Source organism: Phacochoerus africanus, chromosome X, assembly GCF_016906955.1.
Source record: "Phacochoerus africanus isolate WHEZ1 chromosome X, ROS_Pafr_v1, whole genome shotgun sequence".
NCBI classification, from domain to species: domain Eukaryota; kingdom Metazoa; phylum Chordata; class Mammalia; order Artiodactyla; family Suidae; genus Phacochoerus; species Phacochoerus africanus.
In genome coordinates, this window is record NC_062560.1 from 38,188,290 (window position 1) to 38,208,221 (window position 19,932).

At 48.9% G+C, this 19,932-nt stretch overlaps 1 non-coding gene across 1 annotated transcript; it reads right to left on the bottom strand.

Moving 5' to 3' along the window:
• Positions 1-11,907: 11,907 nt before the first annotated feature.
• LOC125118978 (U6 spliceosomal RNA) lies at positions 11,908-12,016 on the bottom strand. Its single transcript, XR_007132954.1, has one exon. It is a non-coding gene; the product is annotated as a U6 spliceosomal RNA (small nuclear RNA).
• Positions 12,017-19,932: the final 7,916 nt, after the last annotated feature.

Genomic DNA, 19,932 nt, shown 5'->3' on the forward strand with positions numbered 1-19,932 from the left:
CAGCTCATGGCGACGCCGGATCTTTAACCCAGTGAGTGAGGCCAGGGATCAAACTTGCAACCTCGTGGATCCTAGTCAGATTCGTTTCCGCTGTGCTATGACAGGAACTCCAGCCTCACCGATTTTGCAATGATTACTTCAGTTAGTGAAGAGATAATATAATGCGTAAATCCACTTAACATGGCACTCAGGCCGTTTACTGAGGTGAAAAATCATGCGAGGAGGATACTGGCCAAGTTAAGGGACTGTCCCCCGTCCCTTGGCATTCCTTGCCTGTCATACTGGATGCCAAGCAGTGACATACAGCCCGTCTGAGGCCCTGAGGTCAATCCGCATGTTGCCTGTTGGCCACTGTAACAGTCCACTCTTGCTGCAATTATGCTGCCAAACAAACACCCCCAAACTCGGCAGCTTACCCGAGGCATTTATGGCTTTTTCTTTTTCTTTTTTTTTGTCTTTTTGCTATTTCTTGGGCCGCTCCCGCGGCATATGGAGGTCGAATCGGAGCTGTAGCCACTGGCCTACGCCAGAGCCACAGCAACACGGGATCCGAGCCGCGTCTGCAACCTACACCACAGCTCACGGCAACGCCGGATCGTTAACCCACTGAGCAAGGGCAGGGACCGAACCCACAACCTCATGGTTCCTAGTCGGATTCGTTAACCACTGCGCCACGATGGGAACTCCTGGTTTTTTCTTGCTTCTGGTCCTGCAGGGCTGTGGGGGTTTGATGGATCTTGGCTGGGCTGGGCAATTCCAGGCTGCAGGTTGGCTGGGCTTGTTTCCAGCTTGTAGGTTTTGTGCAGGTCTGGAGCCCAGGCTGATGGGACTGCAGCCACCTAGGACCTATTCTGAAGTTATGTCAGATGCGCGAGAGGGCAAACCATGCTCCGTGCAACACATTTAGAGTCCTGCTCACAAGCCCAGCCTCACTGGCATGAGGGAGAGTGTCCACCCCCCGCAATGGCAGGCATTGCAAAGTGACATGGCAAATGGCATTCTATTCCATGCAAGTGACAAATTAGGACCCATAAGTCAAACCACCACAGTGATATAAATAGAAGGTCTACAGTTCTGGTATCTTCTTCCTATCTGTTCTTGGGCTGCTGTAACAAGATACTGTAGACAGGGTGGTGTAAACAGGAGAAATTTATTGTCTCATTGTTCTGGAGGCTGGAAGTCCAAGATCAAGGTGTGCACAGGGTTGCTTCCTTCTGAGGGTGTGAAAGAAGGATTTGTTCCAGGCCTCTCTCCTTGGCTTGTCGTCTCTGGGTATCCGTGTCCAAATTTCCCCTTTCGTCGTCTTTGTCTTTTTTTTTTTCTTTTTTCTTTTTGTCTTTTTTAGGGCTGCACTCACGGCATATGGAGGTTCCCAGGCTAGGGGTCGAATCGGAGCTGTAGCCACCAGCCTACACCGCAGCCATGGCAACGCGGGATCCGAGCCACATCTGTGACGGACACCAGAGTTCCTGGCAATGCTGGATCCTTAACCCACTGAGCGAGGCCAGGGATCGAACCCATGTCCTCATAGTTACTAATCGGGTTTGTTAACCACTGAGCCATGACGGGAACTCCAGATTTCTCCTCTTTCTAAGGACACTAGCCATATTTTGAGGGCCCACCCTAAAGATCTCATTTGAGCTTGATCACCTCTTTAAAGACACTATCTCCACCTGAGGTCACCTTCTGAGGTTCTGGGGGTTAGGATGTCAACATATGAATTTTGCTGAGCGGGGGACTCCCTTCAACCCATTAACACTACCCCTCAAAGGCTTGTCTTGTGTACCACTTAGGGTGTGTGAGCAGAGGATAAAGGATCCAGACTTTTCAGACCCACCTGCAGTCCCATCAGTAGAAGCTCTGCCCTCTTTTTTTTTGTCTCTTTTTCTTTTTTGGATGCCCACAGCCTGTGGAGTTTCCAGGTTAGGGATCAGATCCAAGCTGCAGTTGTGACCTATGTCACCGCTGCGGCAATGCCGGATCCTTAACCCACTGTGCAGAGCCGGAGACTGAACCTGCATCCTGGTGCTCCAGAGATGCCACCAATCCCATTGCATAACAACGGGAACTCCAAACCCTGGCCTCTTTGGTCACACCATACCCAAGCCTTACTCTAAGTTCATCAGTGCATCTCCTGCCCGCTTGCCGAGGGGGCAAAAAAATCTATCCTGTTGTCTCTAAGGTGTCATGGAGGCAAAACCTGGGTGTCAGTCTTACCATCTGTTAAATGAGTACTTTGCCTCCCCCCCTTTTTTTTTTTCTTTTTCAGGGCCACACCTGCAGCATATGGAGGTTCCCAGGCTAGGGGTTGAATCAGAGCTACAGCTGCCGGGCCTACACCACAGCCACAGCCACGCCAGATCTGAGCCATATCTGTGACCTACACCACAGCCCATGGCAAATTCCTGATCCTTAACCCACTGAGCGAGGCCAGGGATCGAACCCGCATCCTCATGGTTCCTAGTCGGATTCTTAATTGCCGCCCTTTCATGGGTGTTGTGAGGTTGACGGTTTGCCGGAAGAGCCCTAGAGGAACGGGCAGAGTGAATTCCACTGACGAGTCTAGAGAAGAATTCTGCTTTTCTTACTCATGCTCGGGAAGGGGTCTGGGACAATGATTGCGCTCACACAAGACTGCGTTCCCAAGCACAGGGTGGGAGGGGCCGGCATGTACACAGGCAGTAAATATCTTTAACACTTTAGAGGAGCTCCAAAGGAGGCAGTTCTCTCAGCCGACTGCCCCAGGACGCGGGTCTGATTCATTCCCGAGTGATGCGGTCCACATGTGCTCCCTGCAACAGCAGAAGCAAGTGTCCTTTCTGCCCCGTCAGCGTTTTCCATCCTGGCATAAATTAGGTGCACGCTAGCCATTTCATTAAGAAATGATGTCTCTGATGTGACGTGTCGGCTTTCCAGAGGCGGACAGAAAAGCCTGCTTGTGGCTGGGGACAGCCACTTCCCCTCCATGCAGTGACTGCGCCCGTGACACCTGGCCGTTCAGGCGGGGAGACGGTGGGTGGGTGGGGGGGCAAACAGCCTCACTAGACGCGCCATTGCAGACGACGATGACGACGAGACTGTAGCTGAGTGATCAACAGCTTCCTTTCTTCCTCCCCACCCCCACGCCTGGTGCTGGAACATTCCAGACATCTGGAATTATGACTGGTTAAATGCAGTCAAACACAGATTTCTTTTTGTGGAAATATTCTGATCTAAGACCCAGGAGGGCAGGGATATTGGGTAATTGCCATCCGTGCAATAAACATATTATGGAAGTTTATAAACTTGGCCTATCTCTTGGCTGCTTTAGGCTTCTGGTGTGCCTGGGATGGCTTTGATTTTGAAATCACTTAGACGATAGGCAGACTTTCCTTCTCCTCGCATTTGCAGTACAATCTGATAAACACATCTGTGACAAGTCCTGTTTGGGGTAGTTTGGGGCAGACCGAAAGGATAGAGTACTTTTTACGAAATAAATACCTACATTAGAAAAGCATGTCTGTGACTCGACCAGCGTTGGGAAGAATGGAAAATAGCACGAGATATTCCATGCACACTTTAGCTAATCTCCCTTTTAGACAGAAGAAATTCAAATGAGCCTCTGCCATTAAAACTTTGATTATCAGAAACTTCGTCTTAATCAGAGCTTGCCGTAAACTCTGTGTGCTCAGCTGACTTGTGTATTTAACATTCTTGATATTCTCCGCTGTTCCAATTATCCAAATTTTTTCTTAAACTCAATTTCCCAGGGCCTCGTGGTGTTCAGCTAATCAAGCTGTAACTTTTTTTTTTTTTTAAGTGTTTATCTCCCGAGCTCTCTATACACACTGTGTGTGTAGACGCACAGGCACCAGATCGAAGGCGATGTCAGGATGCTTGATGGGTGACCCGAGGCGTGGTATTTGCCGCTGCAGGGGCAACCCACGTCAGGGCCCTGGGGGAACCTGTCCCTGCCTCTTCCCGGTGCCACCCACCCTCCGCGGGACCCGAGTCTCGACCAGAAGTACTAGGAGGGCAGAGGGCGCGTTCCGTGGACATATTTTGCTGGCTGCTGGCTTCCCTCTGCCGCCTCCTCAGTGGCTCAGAAAGATTAGCCTTGAGGAATGTGGTCAGCACACCCTGCACGCATAACTCAGCCCGGAACATCCCAGCAGACAATCACAGGAAATGCTGCCTGTCATGACGACGTGCACGCTCACGCATCAGTCCCCAGACACGCCGCACGTCGCAGCGCGCGCACACACACACACAGGCACACACCCCGCGCCCCCGGACTCACGTTCCCGCGCCCCCCCCCCCACTCCCTGAACGTGCCCTGCACGCACTTGGGCCCCCATCCCAGTGCTTAGGGGAGAGGATCCACTCCCCCCCCCTCTAAAATCGCTATGGCTACTTCCCTTCCCATTCTACGTTTGGTCCGCAAGGGTCAAGAATTGTTGAGAAAGTCGATCTTGGCCTCATTCCAAGGGCCGGAAGGGTTGGGGCCAGAGATTGTGTTATTTCAGTTGTGGGAGGGGGAGGCCCGCTACGGCGTGCCTGGGATCCGGCACGATCGCATCCCGCAGCCCGGCCGCCGGGGGCCAAATGTGCACGCAGCAACGTCTGCGCATGCCCACCAAGTCCCACTGCCCTTTGAACCAAGCTCTTTTCTGTCCCTGGAATGTTCTTGTGATCCCCCTGTCTCTGCCTATTGAAATCTTCCCCTTTCCTCAGTGCCTCGCGCGAGCCCCACCTCCCCTGAAGAGGCCAGCTGGAAATGATCTCGCTCATTTCAACTCCTAAAGCCTTTATTTTCTAGAGCACTCACTGCTCCCAAAGTAAACGCTGCTATTGGGCATCTGGGGGGTTTTGTGTGTGCAGGTGAGGGCAGCAACTTTGTCCTCCTCTGCCTCCCGATGCAGCGTAAGTATGATGATTCGCACATAAAAGGCGCTCCACAAATGTTTGTGGATGCTGCTAAGACCGACAGCTACCATTAATTGAGCACGTACTTTGGGGCCAGGCACTTACCTAGATGATGCTATTTAGTTTTTTGGGTTTTGATTAAATACATTTTTATATAACAATTTTTTTTTGTCTTTTGTCTTTTTAGGGCCGCACCCACAGCATGTGGAGGTTCCCAGGCTAGGGGTCTAATCCGAGCTGTAGCGGCTGGCCTACACCACAGCCACGGCAATGCCGGATCCTCAACCCACTGAGGCCAGGGATTGAACCTGCAACCTCATGGTTCCTAGTCAGATTTGTTTCCACTGCACCATGACGGGAACTCCTATATATACAATAGTTTTGGCTGCGCCTGAGGCACACAGATGTTCCTGGGCCAGGGATCGAACCCGAACCACAGCAGTGACAATGCCGGGTCCTTAACTGTTAGGCCACTGGGGAGTTCCTATATATATTTTAATATACTCGCTTTATAAAAAAATTAAAATTTAATACATGGAGTAAGAAGTGAAAGCCTTTCCCATTCTACTCTCTACCCCCCTTATCCCCCCTTATCTTGCTGGAGATAATCACCCTTAATGGTTTATTCTATCTGACCTTTGTCTAATATTTATATGTGTGTGTAAGATATACGTGTACATAGTTTTAAATAGTTTTAAATATATATACAAGGAATTATACCAGATGCACAATAACTGACATTTTAAATGTCACACAATCTTGAGAAGTTTTTTTTTTTTTTTAAATTTTAGATTTGAGAAAAATTGGGGCTCAGAGAGGTTAACGAGCTTTTTCAAGGTCACACAGGTAGAAAGTGGAACAGCCAGGATTCGAACCTAGACTCTGCTCTTTCAATCTGGATCATTGTGGGATTTTGGAATTGCCTCTGGACTGCCTGTGTCAGAACACCCATGGGGGGCACGGGGCGGCGGGGGGTGGGGGGCTTGTTAAATGTATAGATTTCTACCTGGCTCTGGGTTCTGATTCACTAGGTTCAGGATGAAGCTCTGGGTCCTGCGGGGCAACTGTCACTCATGGTGGTTCTGATGTGTGCTGTGTATAAACACGATCCTCTGATGGCAGCCACAGTGGTCTCCTGGCTTGTAATATCACCTACTCAAGCTAGACAGCCAGCCAGGGCTGTAGAGGGCTGAGAGCCCGCCCACACCAGGCTACCCGTCTCCTTGACCCTGCTACTTACAGCTGTTAACTCGAGCAAATGAATGAACCTCTGGGCCTCAGCCTTCTCATCTGAGAAATGGGGCTGGTCAATACTAACAATGCCTCACTCCTCTGGCTGTTGTGAGGATTAAATGACGGTAACAGATAAAACATTTAGAACAGCACCTGGTCGAGTAACATCTGTACAAGCTGCTGCTGTTGTGAGAACTAAGCTGTTCTGGAAACTTTCCGGGGAGCCCCTTCGGTCTCAGGTTACTGGTTGACAGCAGGAGCCCATGTGTGGTTCTCAGTGTGGTTCTCAGACTGGGTCTTTTCCAAGGGCACCTGCGTGAACATCGGGCTTGGATGGGCTCAGAAAGATCCACTTGCATTGAGGCTGTTCCCTCCGTTCTCATGACAGCTGGATCAAGCTGGAAGGACTTCCAGAGAATCCAGCCACCTGGAGAGGCTTTTCCTTGTTGCCACCTCACCTCTCTCCTGCCACTGCTTTAGAGGGCAGCCCTTTGTGGTTGCTCTTGGTGTCCAGCCCGAGGCCTTTTGCATTGACCCCAGCTGAGCAGCGCGTGGCTTCTGCCTTCTCTGGGGAACAGCTCTCCACAGACAGGAGCAGCCTTGCCCAGAGCGGATGGCCTCCCGCGGAGGCAGCCTGCTGTCGTCGTCGTCGGTGACTGATGTGGGAGATATAAAGGCCCGGCCGGGTCTCAGGTGTGGGAAGGAAGGATTCTGGGCCGCTGCCCTCCCCCCTCATCATTCTCCCAGCCCCGCCTCCTCTCTGGGGATCAGGCTGAGGCCAGACTTTGGCCAAATCTCCATCTTGGCTTGGCTGCTTTCCCTGCCCTATTCTGCTTTTCTCCCGCAGTTAAACACTGTCTCCTGAGAGTCCTTCCCTCGGCAACTCACTTGCACAAGAATTCATTTCTAGGAGTTCCTGTTGAGACTCAGGGGGTTAAGAACCCGGCTAGCATCCATGAGGATTTGGGTTCGATCCCTGGCCTCACTCAGTGGGTTAAGGATCCAGTATTGCTGTGAGCTGTGGTGTAGATCACATATGTGGCTCGGATCTGGTGTGGCTGGGGTGTAGGCCGGCAGCTGTAGCTCTGATTGGACCCCTAGCCTGGGAACCTCCATATGCCGCAGGTGTGGCCCTAAAAAGCAAAAAAAAACCAAACAAACAAAAACAAACAAACAAAAAACCCGTGTCTTGGGCTCTGCTTCCAGGGAACCTTTTCTAAGACAGCATGGCCTGTACCCTCGAGATGCACAGAGACTGTTACCAAGACATTCCTGGGTCTCTCTTCCCCCCCAACTTAAGTAATTAGTTCCCTCCTAGGGCCTGTTTTCTAGCCTCTAATCAGAAGTTGGCTGGGGGTGGGGGGTTATGTGTGCAGAGGCGACTGTGACAAAGAGGGAACTGTGGCGTGTGAAGCTGAGAAATGCTACCTGGGAGCCAAGAACAGCAGGAAAGTCCCCCTGGCAGCCCAGTGTTGGGGCGCCTGCTGGAGACGCGCGTTTGCGTCTCCTTTCTGCGCATGTGCGCTGTGAGGTCAGGCGCCCTGAACGCTGACGGAGTATTAGTTCTGCTTGCTGCAGATACACTAAGCTCAGTAAAATGAAGGTTGTATACTTGGGAAATACAGAAGAGTTTTTAAACCTGTTTATGTTGTTGTATTGTAGGTTTGGAGGGGCAAGAAGGCTCTGGAAGCTCACACCGGACTGGCCCTGGTCTATTACAGAAACGCTGGCCACTGGGAATGGCTGTCCTGCCCATTGCCTTTGGGTCAAGCACGATGACAAGTATCTGTTTACATTAGAGCCTTTGTGTTTCTTTTATTTATTTATTTTACTCTTTAGGGCCACACCCGAGGCATATGGAGGTTCCCAGGCTGAGGGGTCGAATTGGAGCTACAGCTGCCGGCCTACACCACAGCCACAGCCACATGGGATCTGAGCCGTGTCTGCGACCTACACCACAGCTCACAGCAACGCCGGATCCTTCACCCACTGAGCGAGGCCAGGGATCGTACCTGCATCCTCATGGATCCTAGTTGGGTTCTTAACCTGCTGAGCTAACAACAGGAACTCCCAGAGCCTTTGCGTTCCTCTACAGTGTGGTTCCCTGAACACTGTCTCTCTAGAAACTGTTTGGTAGGCAGGCGATACTGCTGTAATGTTGGACATTTGGTTTTTACCTCCCTTCCTTAGTTCTCTGGATAAATCCATGTGATGTGTGGCCTGTTCATTCCCTTCAGAGGTCAGGGCTGGAAAAGGCCTGGAAAGGGGGTGGCAGATGCAGTTAAGGATGCTTTGACTCAGTAGAAGTTACTTACGATTTTAATACAGAATATGATGCACTAATTAGGGCAAAAAATAAAGAAACACAAACACCTGGGGCAAATCTAGCAACGTTTGTGATGATGATGATGATGATGCTGTTGCTGTCCTGCCGCAGATGGAGTTCCCGGGCCAGGAATCATATCAGAGCCACAGTTGCAACCTACGCCACAGCTGTGCCAACGTCTGATCCTTAACCCATTGTACTGGGGCGGGGATCGAACCTGAGTCCTCATGCTGCAGAGATGCTGCCGATCCCATTGTGCAACAGCTGGAACTCCTCTGCATAAATTTTAACTTGCAAATTAATGCTTAGTCATCTTCCATTTTTCTTCTTTAAAAAATAGAAATATGGTTGCTGTACAATATTATATGTTGCAGATGTACAGTATAGTGATTCACAGCTTTTAAAGGCTCTACTCCATTTATAGTTAGTTTAAAATATTGGCTCTGTTCCCTGTGTTGTACGATATATCCTTGTCACTTATTTTATACCAAATAGTTTGAACCGCTTATTCCCCTACCCCTATTTTGGCCCCCAAATTGGCTTCAGGAACTTTAATTTACTCCCAACTATGTTTCACTGAATTTTGAAAAAAGTCAGACCTGGATAAATCTTCCCAGCTCCCCTCCTAACTGGATGTGTCCATGTGGATGCTCCTCAAATATATAATATTTATATAATCACTCAAATATATAATATGTAAGATATATAAAATATATGTAATAGAATTTCTTTTACATTTTTAAAATTTATTTGTCTTTTTATGGCCACTCCTGCGGTGTATGGAGGTTCCCAGGCTAGTGGTCAAATTGGAGCTGTAGCCGCTGGTCTAAACCACAGCCACAGCAACGCCAGATCCCAGCCGCATCTGCAGCCTATGCCACAGCTCATGGCAATGCCACTGAGTGAAGCCAGGGATCGAAACGGTGTCCTCGTGGATGCTAGTCAGTTTCCTTTTCGCTGAGTCATGATGGAAACTCCCAATTTTCTTTTTTAGAGCAGTTTCAGGAAAGCTGGGCAGATGGTATAGAGGTCCCATATACAACCCCCAGTTTCCCCTATTATTAATATCTTGCAATTAGAATATTGGTTCAATATTGAGAACTCAGTATTGATACATTATTATTATTATTATTTGTCTTTTTTGCCATTTCTCAGGCTGCTCCCACGGCATATGGAGGTTCCCAGGCTAGGGGTCCAATCGGAGCTGTAGCCGCCGGCCTACGCCAGAGCCACAGCAATGCGGGATCCGAGCCGTGTCTGTGACCTACACCACAACTGGTGGCAACGCCGGATCCTCAACCCACTGAGCAAGGCCAGGGACGGAACCTGAAACCTCATGGTTCCTAGTTGGATTCGTCAACCACTGCGCCATGACGGGAACTCCGACACATTATTATTAACTCGTCTCCGTGGTTTGCATTAGGGTTTCCTCTGTTTTATACATTCTATGGATTTTGACAAATGCGGAATGTCATGTATCCGCCCTTGCGGTATCATACGGCATCGTTTCACTGCCCTAAACAGCCTCCGTGCGCCATCTATTCCTCCCTCCCTCTCCCCCACCCCTGGCGACTACTGACCTTTGGACTGTCTCCGGAGGTGCATCTTTCCCAGAGTGTCAAGTAGTCGGACTCATCTAGCACATAGCCTTTGCAAGTTGGCTTCTTTCACTTGGTAATTGGCATTTCTGGTTCCTCCACATCTTCCTGTGGCTTTTGCTAGCGCATCTCTCTTTAGCACTGAATCCTGTTCTGTTGTCTGGGTGTACATGCCACCTCCGATACACTAGATGCTGATGGGAGAGCCAGGGAGGGGCATGGGAAGAAGCAGAGAGGATGGAGACTCGAGGAAGGCTCTGCGCATCTCAGCTTTTAACCCGGTGTCCTCTGACCTGGGCTGTAGACAGACTGAGAGGAGGGAAATGACCTGCTCACAGCGTTTCCATCCTTCTTGGCTCAGGACCATCCCTGCCTGGGGCGCCTCTCTGGCCATTAGTTCACAGTAGCTGAGCTCAGTCCCTCTCTCACTCTCAACAAGTGCAAAACTGCAGCAAGGGATTGGTGTCTTATTAAATTCCATCTCCAGGCGACAAAACCTCACAAATCCTGTGCTAAACTTTTTGTGTATGTGGAGTATAAAGTTTATTATTATTATTATTTTTTTGGTCTTTTTGCCTTTTCTAGGGCTGCTCCTGAGGCATATGGAGGTTCCCAGGCTAGGGGTCTAATTGGCGCGGTCGCCACCGGCCTACACCACAGCCACAGCAACACGGAATCCGAGCTGCGTCTGCAACCTACACCACAGCTCACGGCAACACCGGATCCTGAACCCACTGAGCAAGGCCAGGGATCTAACCTGAAACCTCGTGGTTCCTAGTCAGATTCGTTAACCACTGAGCCACAACAGGAACTCCTAAAGTTTACTTTAGAAGAGATTTTTTTAATGCTATTTTTTAATTTATTTTTTATTTTTTTGTGGCCACACTTGCAGCATGGGGAGGTTCTCGGGCCAGGGATGCAACCTGAGCCACAGCAGTGACAATGCCAGATCCTTGACTGCTAGGCCACCAGGGAACTCCTATACTATTTGTGTGTGTGTGTGTGTGTGTGTGTGTATATGAATGGTGAGCTAGGTTTTCATATACCAGGAATTTTTTTTTCTTTTGTTTTCTTTCTCACTCTTTTTTTTAACAGCCACTCCAGCAGCATATGAAAATTCCTAGGCTGGGGGTCAAATGGGAGCTGCAGCTGCAGGTCTACACCACAGCCATGGCAACACTGGATCTTAGCCACATCTTCAACCTGCATCGCAGCTTATGGCAATGCCGGATCCTTAACCCACTGAGCAAGGCCAGGAATTGAACCCATCCTCATGGACACTATGTCGGGTTCTTAACCCAATGAGCCACAACGGGAACTCCAAGAATTTTTTTTTAATTGAAGTACAGTTGGTTTACAGTGTTGGGTTAGTTTCAGGTGTACAGCAAAGCAATTCAGTTAAATATATTAAATATATATATCCTTTTTCATTATAGGTTTTTACAAGTTATTGAATATAGTTCATTGTACTGTATACAGTAGGTCCGTGTTTATCTATTTTGTGTTGCGTGGTGTGTATCTGTTCATCCCAAACTCCCAACCGATCCCTCCCTCCCCCCAGGACATTGCTATTCTAGTCTTCATTCTTCATATTTTTTCTGCATTAAAAAAAAAAAATAAGGAGCCCTAAAAATAAATAAATAAATAAATGGCGTTCCTGTCCTGGCTCAGCAGAAACAAATCTGACTGGCATCCATGAGGACGTAGGTTCGATCCCTGGCCTTGCTCAGTGGGTTAAGGATCCGGTGTTGCTGGGGCTGTGGTGTAGGCCGGCAGCTGTAGCTCTGATTCAACCCCTAGGCTGGGAACCTAGGCCACAGGTGCAGCCCTAAAAAGCAAAAAAGCAAAAGAAAGGAGCGCTTCATGAATTTGCAGGCCAGCTTTGTGCAGGGGGGCCATGCCAGTCTTCTCTGTGTGATTCCAGTTGTAGCATATGTGCTGCCGAAACGAGCACTGTAGTCTTTTTTTTTTTTCCCATTGGGGCAAAATATACATAACAAAATTTGCCATTGTAACCAGTTTGAAGCCCACAGTTCAGTGGCATTAACTACATTGTCATTGTTGTGCCACCATCACTGCCATCCATCTCCAGAACTTTTTCATCTTAACTCAGAATCCATTCAACATTGACGACTCCTTTCCTCCTGGCAACCACCAGCCTCCTTTCTGTCTCTGAACCTGACCACCCTAGGGCCCTCATATAAGTGGAATCATAAGGTATTTGTCCCTCTGTGTCCGGCTGCTGTTCGCCATCGTGGCTGTGCCATGTTACACTCTCACCCTCAGGGCACAAAGGTCCAATTTCTTCATGGCCTCACCAATACCTGCTATTTTCTGGGGTTTTTTTTTGTTTTTTTTTTTTCTTTCTTTCTTTCTGGGTTTTGACAATAGCCATCCTGACAGGTATGAAGTGGTTTCATCGTGGTTTTGCTTGCTTGCTTTGTAAAATTTTTTATGTCTTTTTAGGGCCGCACCCATAGCATAAGGGAGTTCCCAGGCTCGGGGTCGAATCGGAGCTGCAGCCGCTGGCCTACACCACAGCCACAGCCACAGCCACGCCAGATCCGAGCCGCATCTGTGACCTACACCACAGCTCATGGCAACGCCGGATCCTCAACCCACTGAGCAAGGCCGGGGATTGAAGTCCTCATGGATGCTAGTCAGATTTGCTACTGCTGAGCCACAGTGGGAACTCTGGTTTTACTTTCTTTAGCTCAACTTCTCTTGTTGGGGAAAGAGTTGAGAGTAATGATTTCCGGGCAGGATATTAACTATGAGTGGACTGAGCTTCGCCTGTCAGAGGCTAATCTTCTCACCTCTGCCGTTTCACCTGTGTCTTCTGGGGCCTGTTGCATAAAATATGCATAAAATGTTAAAATCCCTTCCCCGCACCTCATCTTCCTTCCCCAAGGATTAGTGACGTTACCAATTAATATATAAAAAGTTCTTCTGGATAGTTCAGTGCACACAGATATGCACGTGTTTTAGCTTTTGTTAATTGTTTTTTAAATGGCGAGCAAGTTTAAATACAGGGGACCCAGAGGCATCTCAGCATAAGAGCACTGGGTGGGAGTTCCCGTTGTGGCTTAGCAGTAACGAACCCAACTAGTATCCATGAGGATGCAGGTTCGATCCCTGGCCTTGCTCAGTGAGTTAAGGATCTGGCGTTGCCGTGAGCTGTGGTGTAGGCTGGCGGCTACAGCTGGGATTAGACCCTAAGCCTGGGAACCTCCATATGCTGCAGGTGCAGCCCTAAAGAGACAAAAAAAAAAAAAAAAAAAAAAGAAAAAAGAAAGAAAAGAAAAAAGAGCACTGGGTGCTGGAGACAGGGGTGGGGGCGGTTGTCGGGGGGCAGAGATTTGGGAGTCTTCCTTGTTTCCCTTCCTCCCACCTCTGTTGGAAAGATTTTTGGTTTTGCTTTTGCAACACATTCCAGGGCCTGTTGTCAAGCACACACCAGACTTTCTAGGAAAGCCAAGGCCAAGCCCCGGCTGATTTGGCTGATAAAGATGCAGTGAGCCGCTTTCAGCTTTGGACAGTTTATTACTGACATAAACCGTGAAAGGAAGATTAGCCAGAAGTGCTGGCTCCCTGGGTGTTTGTCTCACCCCCTAAAAGGATGACATCAAAACAAAAGGGGCCGGGAGTTCCCACTATGGCCCAGCAGGTTAAGGACCTGGCATTGCCGCAGCTGTGGAGTAGCTCCCAGCTGTGGCTCAGATTTGCTCCCTGGCCCAGGAACTTCCATATGCCGCAGAGGCGGCCCCCAAAAGTGCGGGGAGCTGGATCCTAGACCAGTAGTATAGAAATATAAAACTAGGCAGTTTTGTATGAGCTCTGTCTTGAGAGGGGCAGGATGAAAGTTTCATCACTCATCAGAACCCAGCAGGAGGTGATGAGAAACATCTCCTGAAAGCCTCCCAAGGGAGATAGGGAGCTGTTATGGGCTAAATTATATCCCCTCCACCCCCAATTCGTATGTTGAAATCCTGATCCCTGGTGTCTCAGAATGCGACTGGATTTGGCGACCACGCCTGTAACGAGGTAATTACGTTACAGTGAGATCGAATGAGTGGGCCGGAATCCAGGCTGACTGGGTGTCTTTAGGAGGAGAGATTAGGACGGGGGAGAAGTTAGGGTGAAGACTCAGGAAGAAGGCCGCCATCTCTAAAGCAAGGGGAGAGGCCTGGCACAGAGCCTTCCTTCTTGGCTCTCAGAAGGAACTCGCCCTGCCAGCACCTTGATCTTGGAAGTCCAGCCTCTACGAACTGTGAGCAATTAAATTTCTGTTGGGGAAGCCACCCGGTCTGCAGTGCTGTGCCTGACAGCCTGAGCCGACAATATAGGAGAGGATGAAAGACGGCCTCAGAGCCGTCCCCTCACAGGCCTGCATCTTCTCACCTTCTGCCAAGATGCAGATGTGCTGCGGTTCAGACTTTGCCTGTGTTGCCCGCGTGGACACCTGGAAAGTCAGTAGGGCACCACGGCGGAACCGTTCCTAGGGAAACGCTGGCCTGTCATCTGCTTTGTGGATAATGAGACGCGGTGCTAGCTGCCACCTCCGTGTATTTTAACCTATATGTTCACTCGTATTGCTTTAACTTTAAAATTTCTATTTTAAAAATGGGATCAGGGAGTTCCTGCTGTGGTGCAGTGGAAATGAACCCGACTAATATCCATGAGGAGGTAGGTTTGGTCCCTGGCCCCACTCGGTGGGTTAAGGATCCGGCATTGCCGTGAGCTGTGGTGTAGGTCGCAGATACAGCTCGGATCAGCTGCATACTATTTCAAGTCATGGTGAAGCATTATATTATATTTTTAAACCATATCATTATTAGTAAACACAGTGGTTGACTACACTAATTTTTTTTTTCTTTTTTAAACCTTTTTGTCTTTTTTGGGCCACACCCGCAGCATATGGAGGTTCCCAGGCTAGAGGTTGAATCAGAGCTGTAGCCGCCAGCCTAGGTCACAGCTCACGGCAACACCGGATCCTTAACCCACTGAGCAAGGCTAGGGATCGAACCTTTAACCTCATGGTTCCTAGTCGGATTCGTTAACCACTGAGCCACAACGGGAACTCCTATTTTTTTCTTTTTCTTTTTGTGGCTGCACCTGTGACATATGGAATTTCCCAGACTAGGGGTCAAATCGGAGCTGAAGCTGCCGGCCTACACCACAGCCGCAGCAAACACTGGATCCCAGCTGCATCTGTGACCTATGCCGCAGCTTGCGACAATGCTGGATCCTTAACTCATTGAGTGAGGCCAGGGATGGAACCCACATCCTCACAGACACTATGTTGGGTTCTTAACCTGCTGAGCCACAATGGGAACTCCAACCACACTACTTTTTAATGTTACAATAAATGGCCTTGGACATGAATTCTTACTCTTTTTTTTTTTCTTTTTCTTTTTGCTATTTCTTGGGCCGCTCCCACGGCATATGGAGGTTCCCAGGCTAGGGGTCCAATCGGAGCTGTAGCCACCGGCCTACGCCAGAGCCACAGCAACGCGGGATCCGAGCCGCGTCTGCAACCTACACCACAGCTCACGGCAACGCCGGATCGTCAACCCACTGAGCAAGGGCAGGGACCGAACCCGCAACCTCGTGGTTCCTAGTCAGATTCGTTAACTACTACGCCACAACGGGAACTCCTGAAGTCTTATTCTTTCAGGGGTTTCTGTAAAATAGAATTCTAGAGTGTTGTCAAGAGGTATACAGTTGACCCTTGAACAACAGAGGTTTGAATTGCGTGGGTCCACTTATATATGGACTTTTTCTATGGTAAATACTCCAGTGCTACACAGGTTGGTTGAATCTGCAGGTTTGGAACTGTGCATACGGAGGAAGCACATATATCCAGAACGCCAACTATAACTTATACACAGATTCAACTGCATGGAGGGGACACACCCCCCAATCCCCACATTGTTCAAGGGTTAACTGTATACCCAACAGAAATGAGTTTCTGTGTGCCCCCAAAGTGACATACAAAAATGTTTGTTAGCAGCACTACTTGCAGGAGCCCCAAGCTGGAACCAACTGAAATGTTCTTCATCAATACAGGAGAATAGTTACATCTGGTCTAGCCACACAATGGAGTTCTATACAGCAATGAAAAGTGAATGTTCTGCGTCACAGAGCAACATACATGAAGTTTTATTTATTTTTATTTTGTTGTCTTTTTAGGGCCACACTTGCGGCATATGGAGGCACAAAGAGGTTCCCAGCTAGGGGTCAAATCAGAGCTGCAGCTGCCGGCCTACACCACAGCCACAGCAATATGAGATCCGAGCTGCATCTGCAGCCTACACCACGGCTCACGGAAACGCCAGATCCCCAACCCACTGAGCCAGGCCAGGGATTGAACCTGCATCCTCATGGATACTAGTCAGGCTCGTTAACCACTGAGCCACCACGGGCACTTCTTTGTGAAGTTTTAAAATGTAATATTGGAGTTCCTGTTTTGGCTCGGTGGGTTAAGAACGCGACAGAGTGTCTGTGAGGATGCAGGTTCGATCCCCGGCCTCGCTCCGTGGGTTAAGGATCTGGTGCTGCCACAAGCTGCAGTGTAGGTCACAGACGCAGCTCAGATCGGGCCTTGCTGTGGCTGTGGTGTGGGCCAGCAGCTGTAGCTCTGATTCAACCCCCAGCCTGGGAACCTCTATGTGCTGCAGGTGTGGCCCTAGGAAAAAAAAATTATAGTATTTGGTGAAAAGAAGCCAGACACAAAAGAACATGTACTGTATAATTCCATTCATGGAATGTTCAGAAACAGGCAAATCCTGTTAGAAGAGGGGATGGCGGTTACCTTTGGGGGGATTTACTGCCAGAGGGCGCAGGGGCTGCTGGGTGCTGCTGGGTATTCTCTTTCTCCATCTGTGATGGTCGCCTGGGTGTGTTCAGTGACTCAGCCTAGGATTTGCGTTCTTTTCTACATGCATGCGCTACTTCAATACAAATTTACCTACTTTTTTTTGAAAGGTACATGCATTTAACATCATGATTGGAACTGCCAAATGGCCCTCCAAAAAGATTGTGCCAATTTACACGCTCACTAACAGCACGCACGCCTTCTTCTTTCCCCACATCCTTGCCAGTGATGCTAGAAAGCTTTTTGATTTTTTGCCAGCGTGATCGCTTTTGAAAAAGGGTATCTTCTCATTTTCATTTGCATTTTCCTAATCACCTGGAGGTTGAGTATCTTTCATGTTTATGGGCCATTTGAATTTCTTTCTCTATGAATTACCTGTTTATACGTTCCCCTATTTTTCCATTGAACTGTTGGTTGGGTTCTTATTGATATAGAATGGATATTAACTTTTCGTTGGATGTGTGGCAAACATGTTCCCCTAGAGCACCTTTTGCTTTTTTGTTTTGTTTATGGCGCATCGCAGACAACTGCTTGCAAGGCAAGCCATGCAAACAAGCGAAGCCGGCTCGGCGGCTGTGGCAGGCTGGGGAGCATGCAGGCTTCTGCGGGGAACCAGTGTGCCAGATCTTCTGATTCTTCAGCAGATGCCGGAAATATGGATTTTTATGGGAGGATTTCCAATTTTAAAATGCTGGCAACTCGTCGAGAAAACTTTAGGCACTAGAAGAGACAGCAATGTTTGGGTGGGTGTGGATCAGCAGGACCCTGGTTCGAAACCCCTGGTTGATGCTCTCTTTCTCTGCAAAGGGCATTTGGGTTGTTGTGTCTGCTCATTTTTTCCTTTATGACTTCTGAGTTCTGTGTCATTTAAAAATTTTTTTTTATCAGTTTAACAGTTTTTTTTTTTAACCCTCTAAATCCTTCTCTTTTCAGGCTAGAAAAAAGCTTTTCATGCTTTTATTCAAGTCTCCTTAATGAGAAATAAAGGTGAATACACACTTTCCTGGACTCAGAGAGTAGAGAAGGGCCTGACCTTGGGGACGTGGGTGGCCGGGCCCAGGAGGGGCTAAAACATCAGAATTAGAACTCCTTCCCGTTTTCTCCTTTAAGGGCAAGGAGCACCCCCTGACATGGTAGGATTTCAAGGGAAGAGAATAAAGGGTTTTATTCCGCTATGAAACCAGGGGCCCCTGGGAATACTGAAATTCATACTAGTCATTCATACTAAATGACTTACTTCAAACCCCTTCCAGGGAGCCAGAGCCGGGAGAGAGCAGCTTGGGCACTGCAAGCCTGAAAGTGTAGGAGGATAGAGAGCTCACCTGGAGCCCACTCCTCTGAGGGAATGTCACCATTCCAAGTTGTGTCTGCCTGCACCACACCTGCCCTGCCCCATGTGCCTCCCGCTCTGGCTGGAGGTACTGTCATCCTTCTGGGAAGAGTTGATGGGAAGTAAAACACCCCCAACCAGCTGGGGCACCCTAATGGCCTTTGATGGTATCACCTGGGCATTTCTCACCCATGCTAATGAGCAGCTTGCTTTGGCCAAGGTAACGTATGTAGAAGCTGCTCTGGGAGTGGAAAAAGTTCTTTCTGGCTCCATATTTAGCAGAACCCAGCAAGGGACAAAACAGGGGATTGCCACCTGAGCACAGGGCATGACTCATCCCTTTTCTGGCACCAGATGACGGAGGTGCTGGGTGTACCCGAGAGTTGGTGCTGATGAGCATGGGTTTATTTCTATAATCACAACTGCATTTATTGAGTGCCCAGTGTATGCCAGGAATTGTGCTGAGCACTGTATATGCGCCACCTCACCACCTATCATTCACACTCAGCCTGCAAGGTAGGGCTTTTGCTCTAAGTGATGGGGTCCAGTGTGAACCAGGTGGCGTGTGTGAGCCAGGGCTCGGGACTGTACCTCCAGCCCAGGGCTTCCTGCTCTCCCAGGACAGGCAGGGACAGCCCTCCATTCCGGCAACTTGGCCAGCCCAGTCTTGCAATGCCTTGGGCTCGGGGTCTCCAGTCCACAGGAGGACTGGAAGCAGCTCTAGATACTAACAGGGTGGGCTCCAGGCTCACGGATCCTGCCCCCTTCTGCTAGGCCTCACGGGCCCTGCCCCTTTTGCTTTGGGATTGGGGCCGCTCCTGTTCCATCTCTACCCTGAGTGAAGACTTGGTTGTCCGGAGACACTGCTAATACTCCAGGTGTGAACCAATAATGAAGGTGCTGCATGAGCAGAGTTTTAAGGTGTCACTTTTCCAGGCCACACACATTCATTGAAAAGTGGCACAGGGAGTTCCCCTTGTGGCTCAGCATTAACCAACCCGACTAGTATCCATGAGGATGTGGGTTCAATCCCTGGCCTTGCTCAGTGGGTTAAGGATCCAGCATTGCAGGAGCCGTGGTGTAGGTTGCAGACGTGGCTTGGATCTAGTGTGGCTGTGGCTCCGCTTCGACCCGCTAGCCTGGGAACTTCCATATGCTGCGGGTGTGGCCCTAAAAAGACAAAAGACAAAAAGAAAAAAAAAAAAAGAAAAGCAGCACAGATAATGTAGTTTATTTTCTGATTCTAAAAGCAGTTGTGCCTTTTGTAGAGAAGTTGGAGATAAGGAAAGATACAAAGAAGAAATAAACCTTATCTTACCAGCTGGCGATAATATTATCAACATTTTCAGATAGTTCTTGCCACTCATTTTTGTATATTTATGAAAATATACACATATATATAAAATTTCAAATATATGTAATTTTTAAGCAAAGTTGAGATTATTCTAGCAATATACTTTTATTATTTTATTTATTTATTTCTATGGCTGCGCCCGCCGCATATGGAAATTCCGAGGCCAGGGATCGAATCTGCGCTACAGTTGTGACCTACACCACAGCTGTGGCAATACCAGATCCTTTAACCCACTGCGCCAGGCTGGGGATTGAACCCACATCCCTGCAGCCACCCAAGCTACTGTGGTCAGATTCTTTTTGTGTGTGT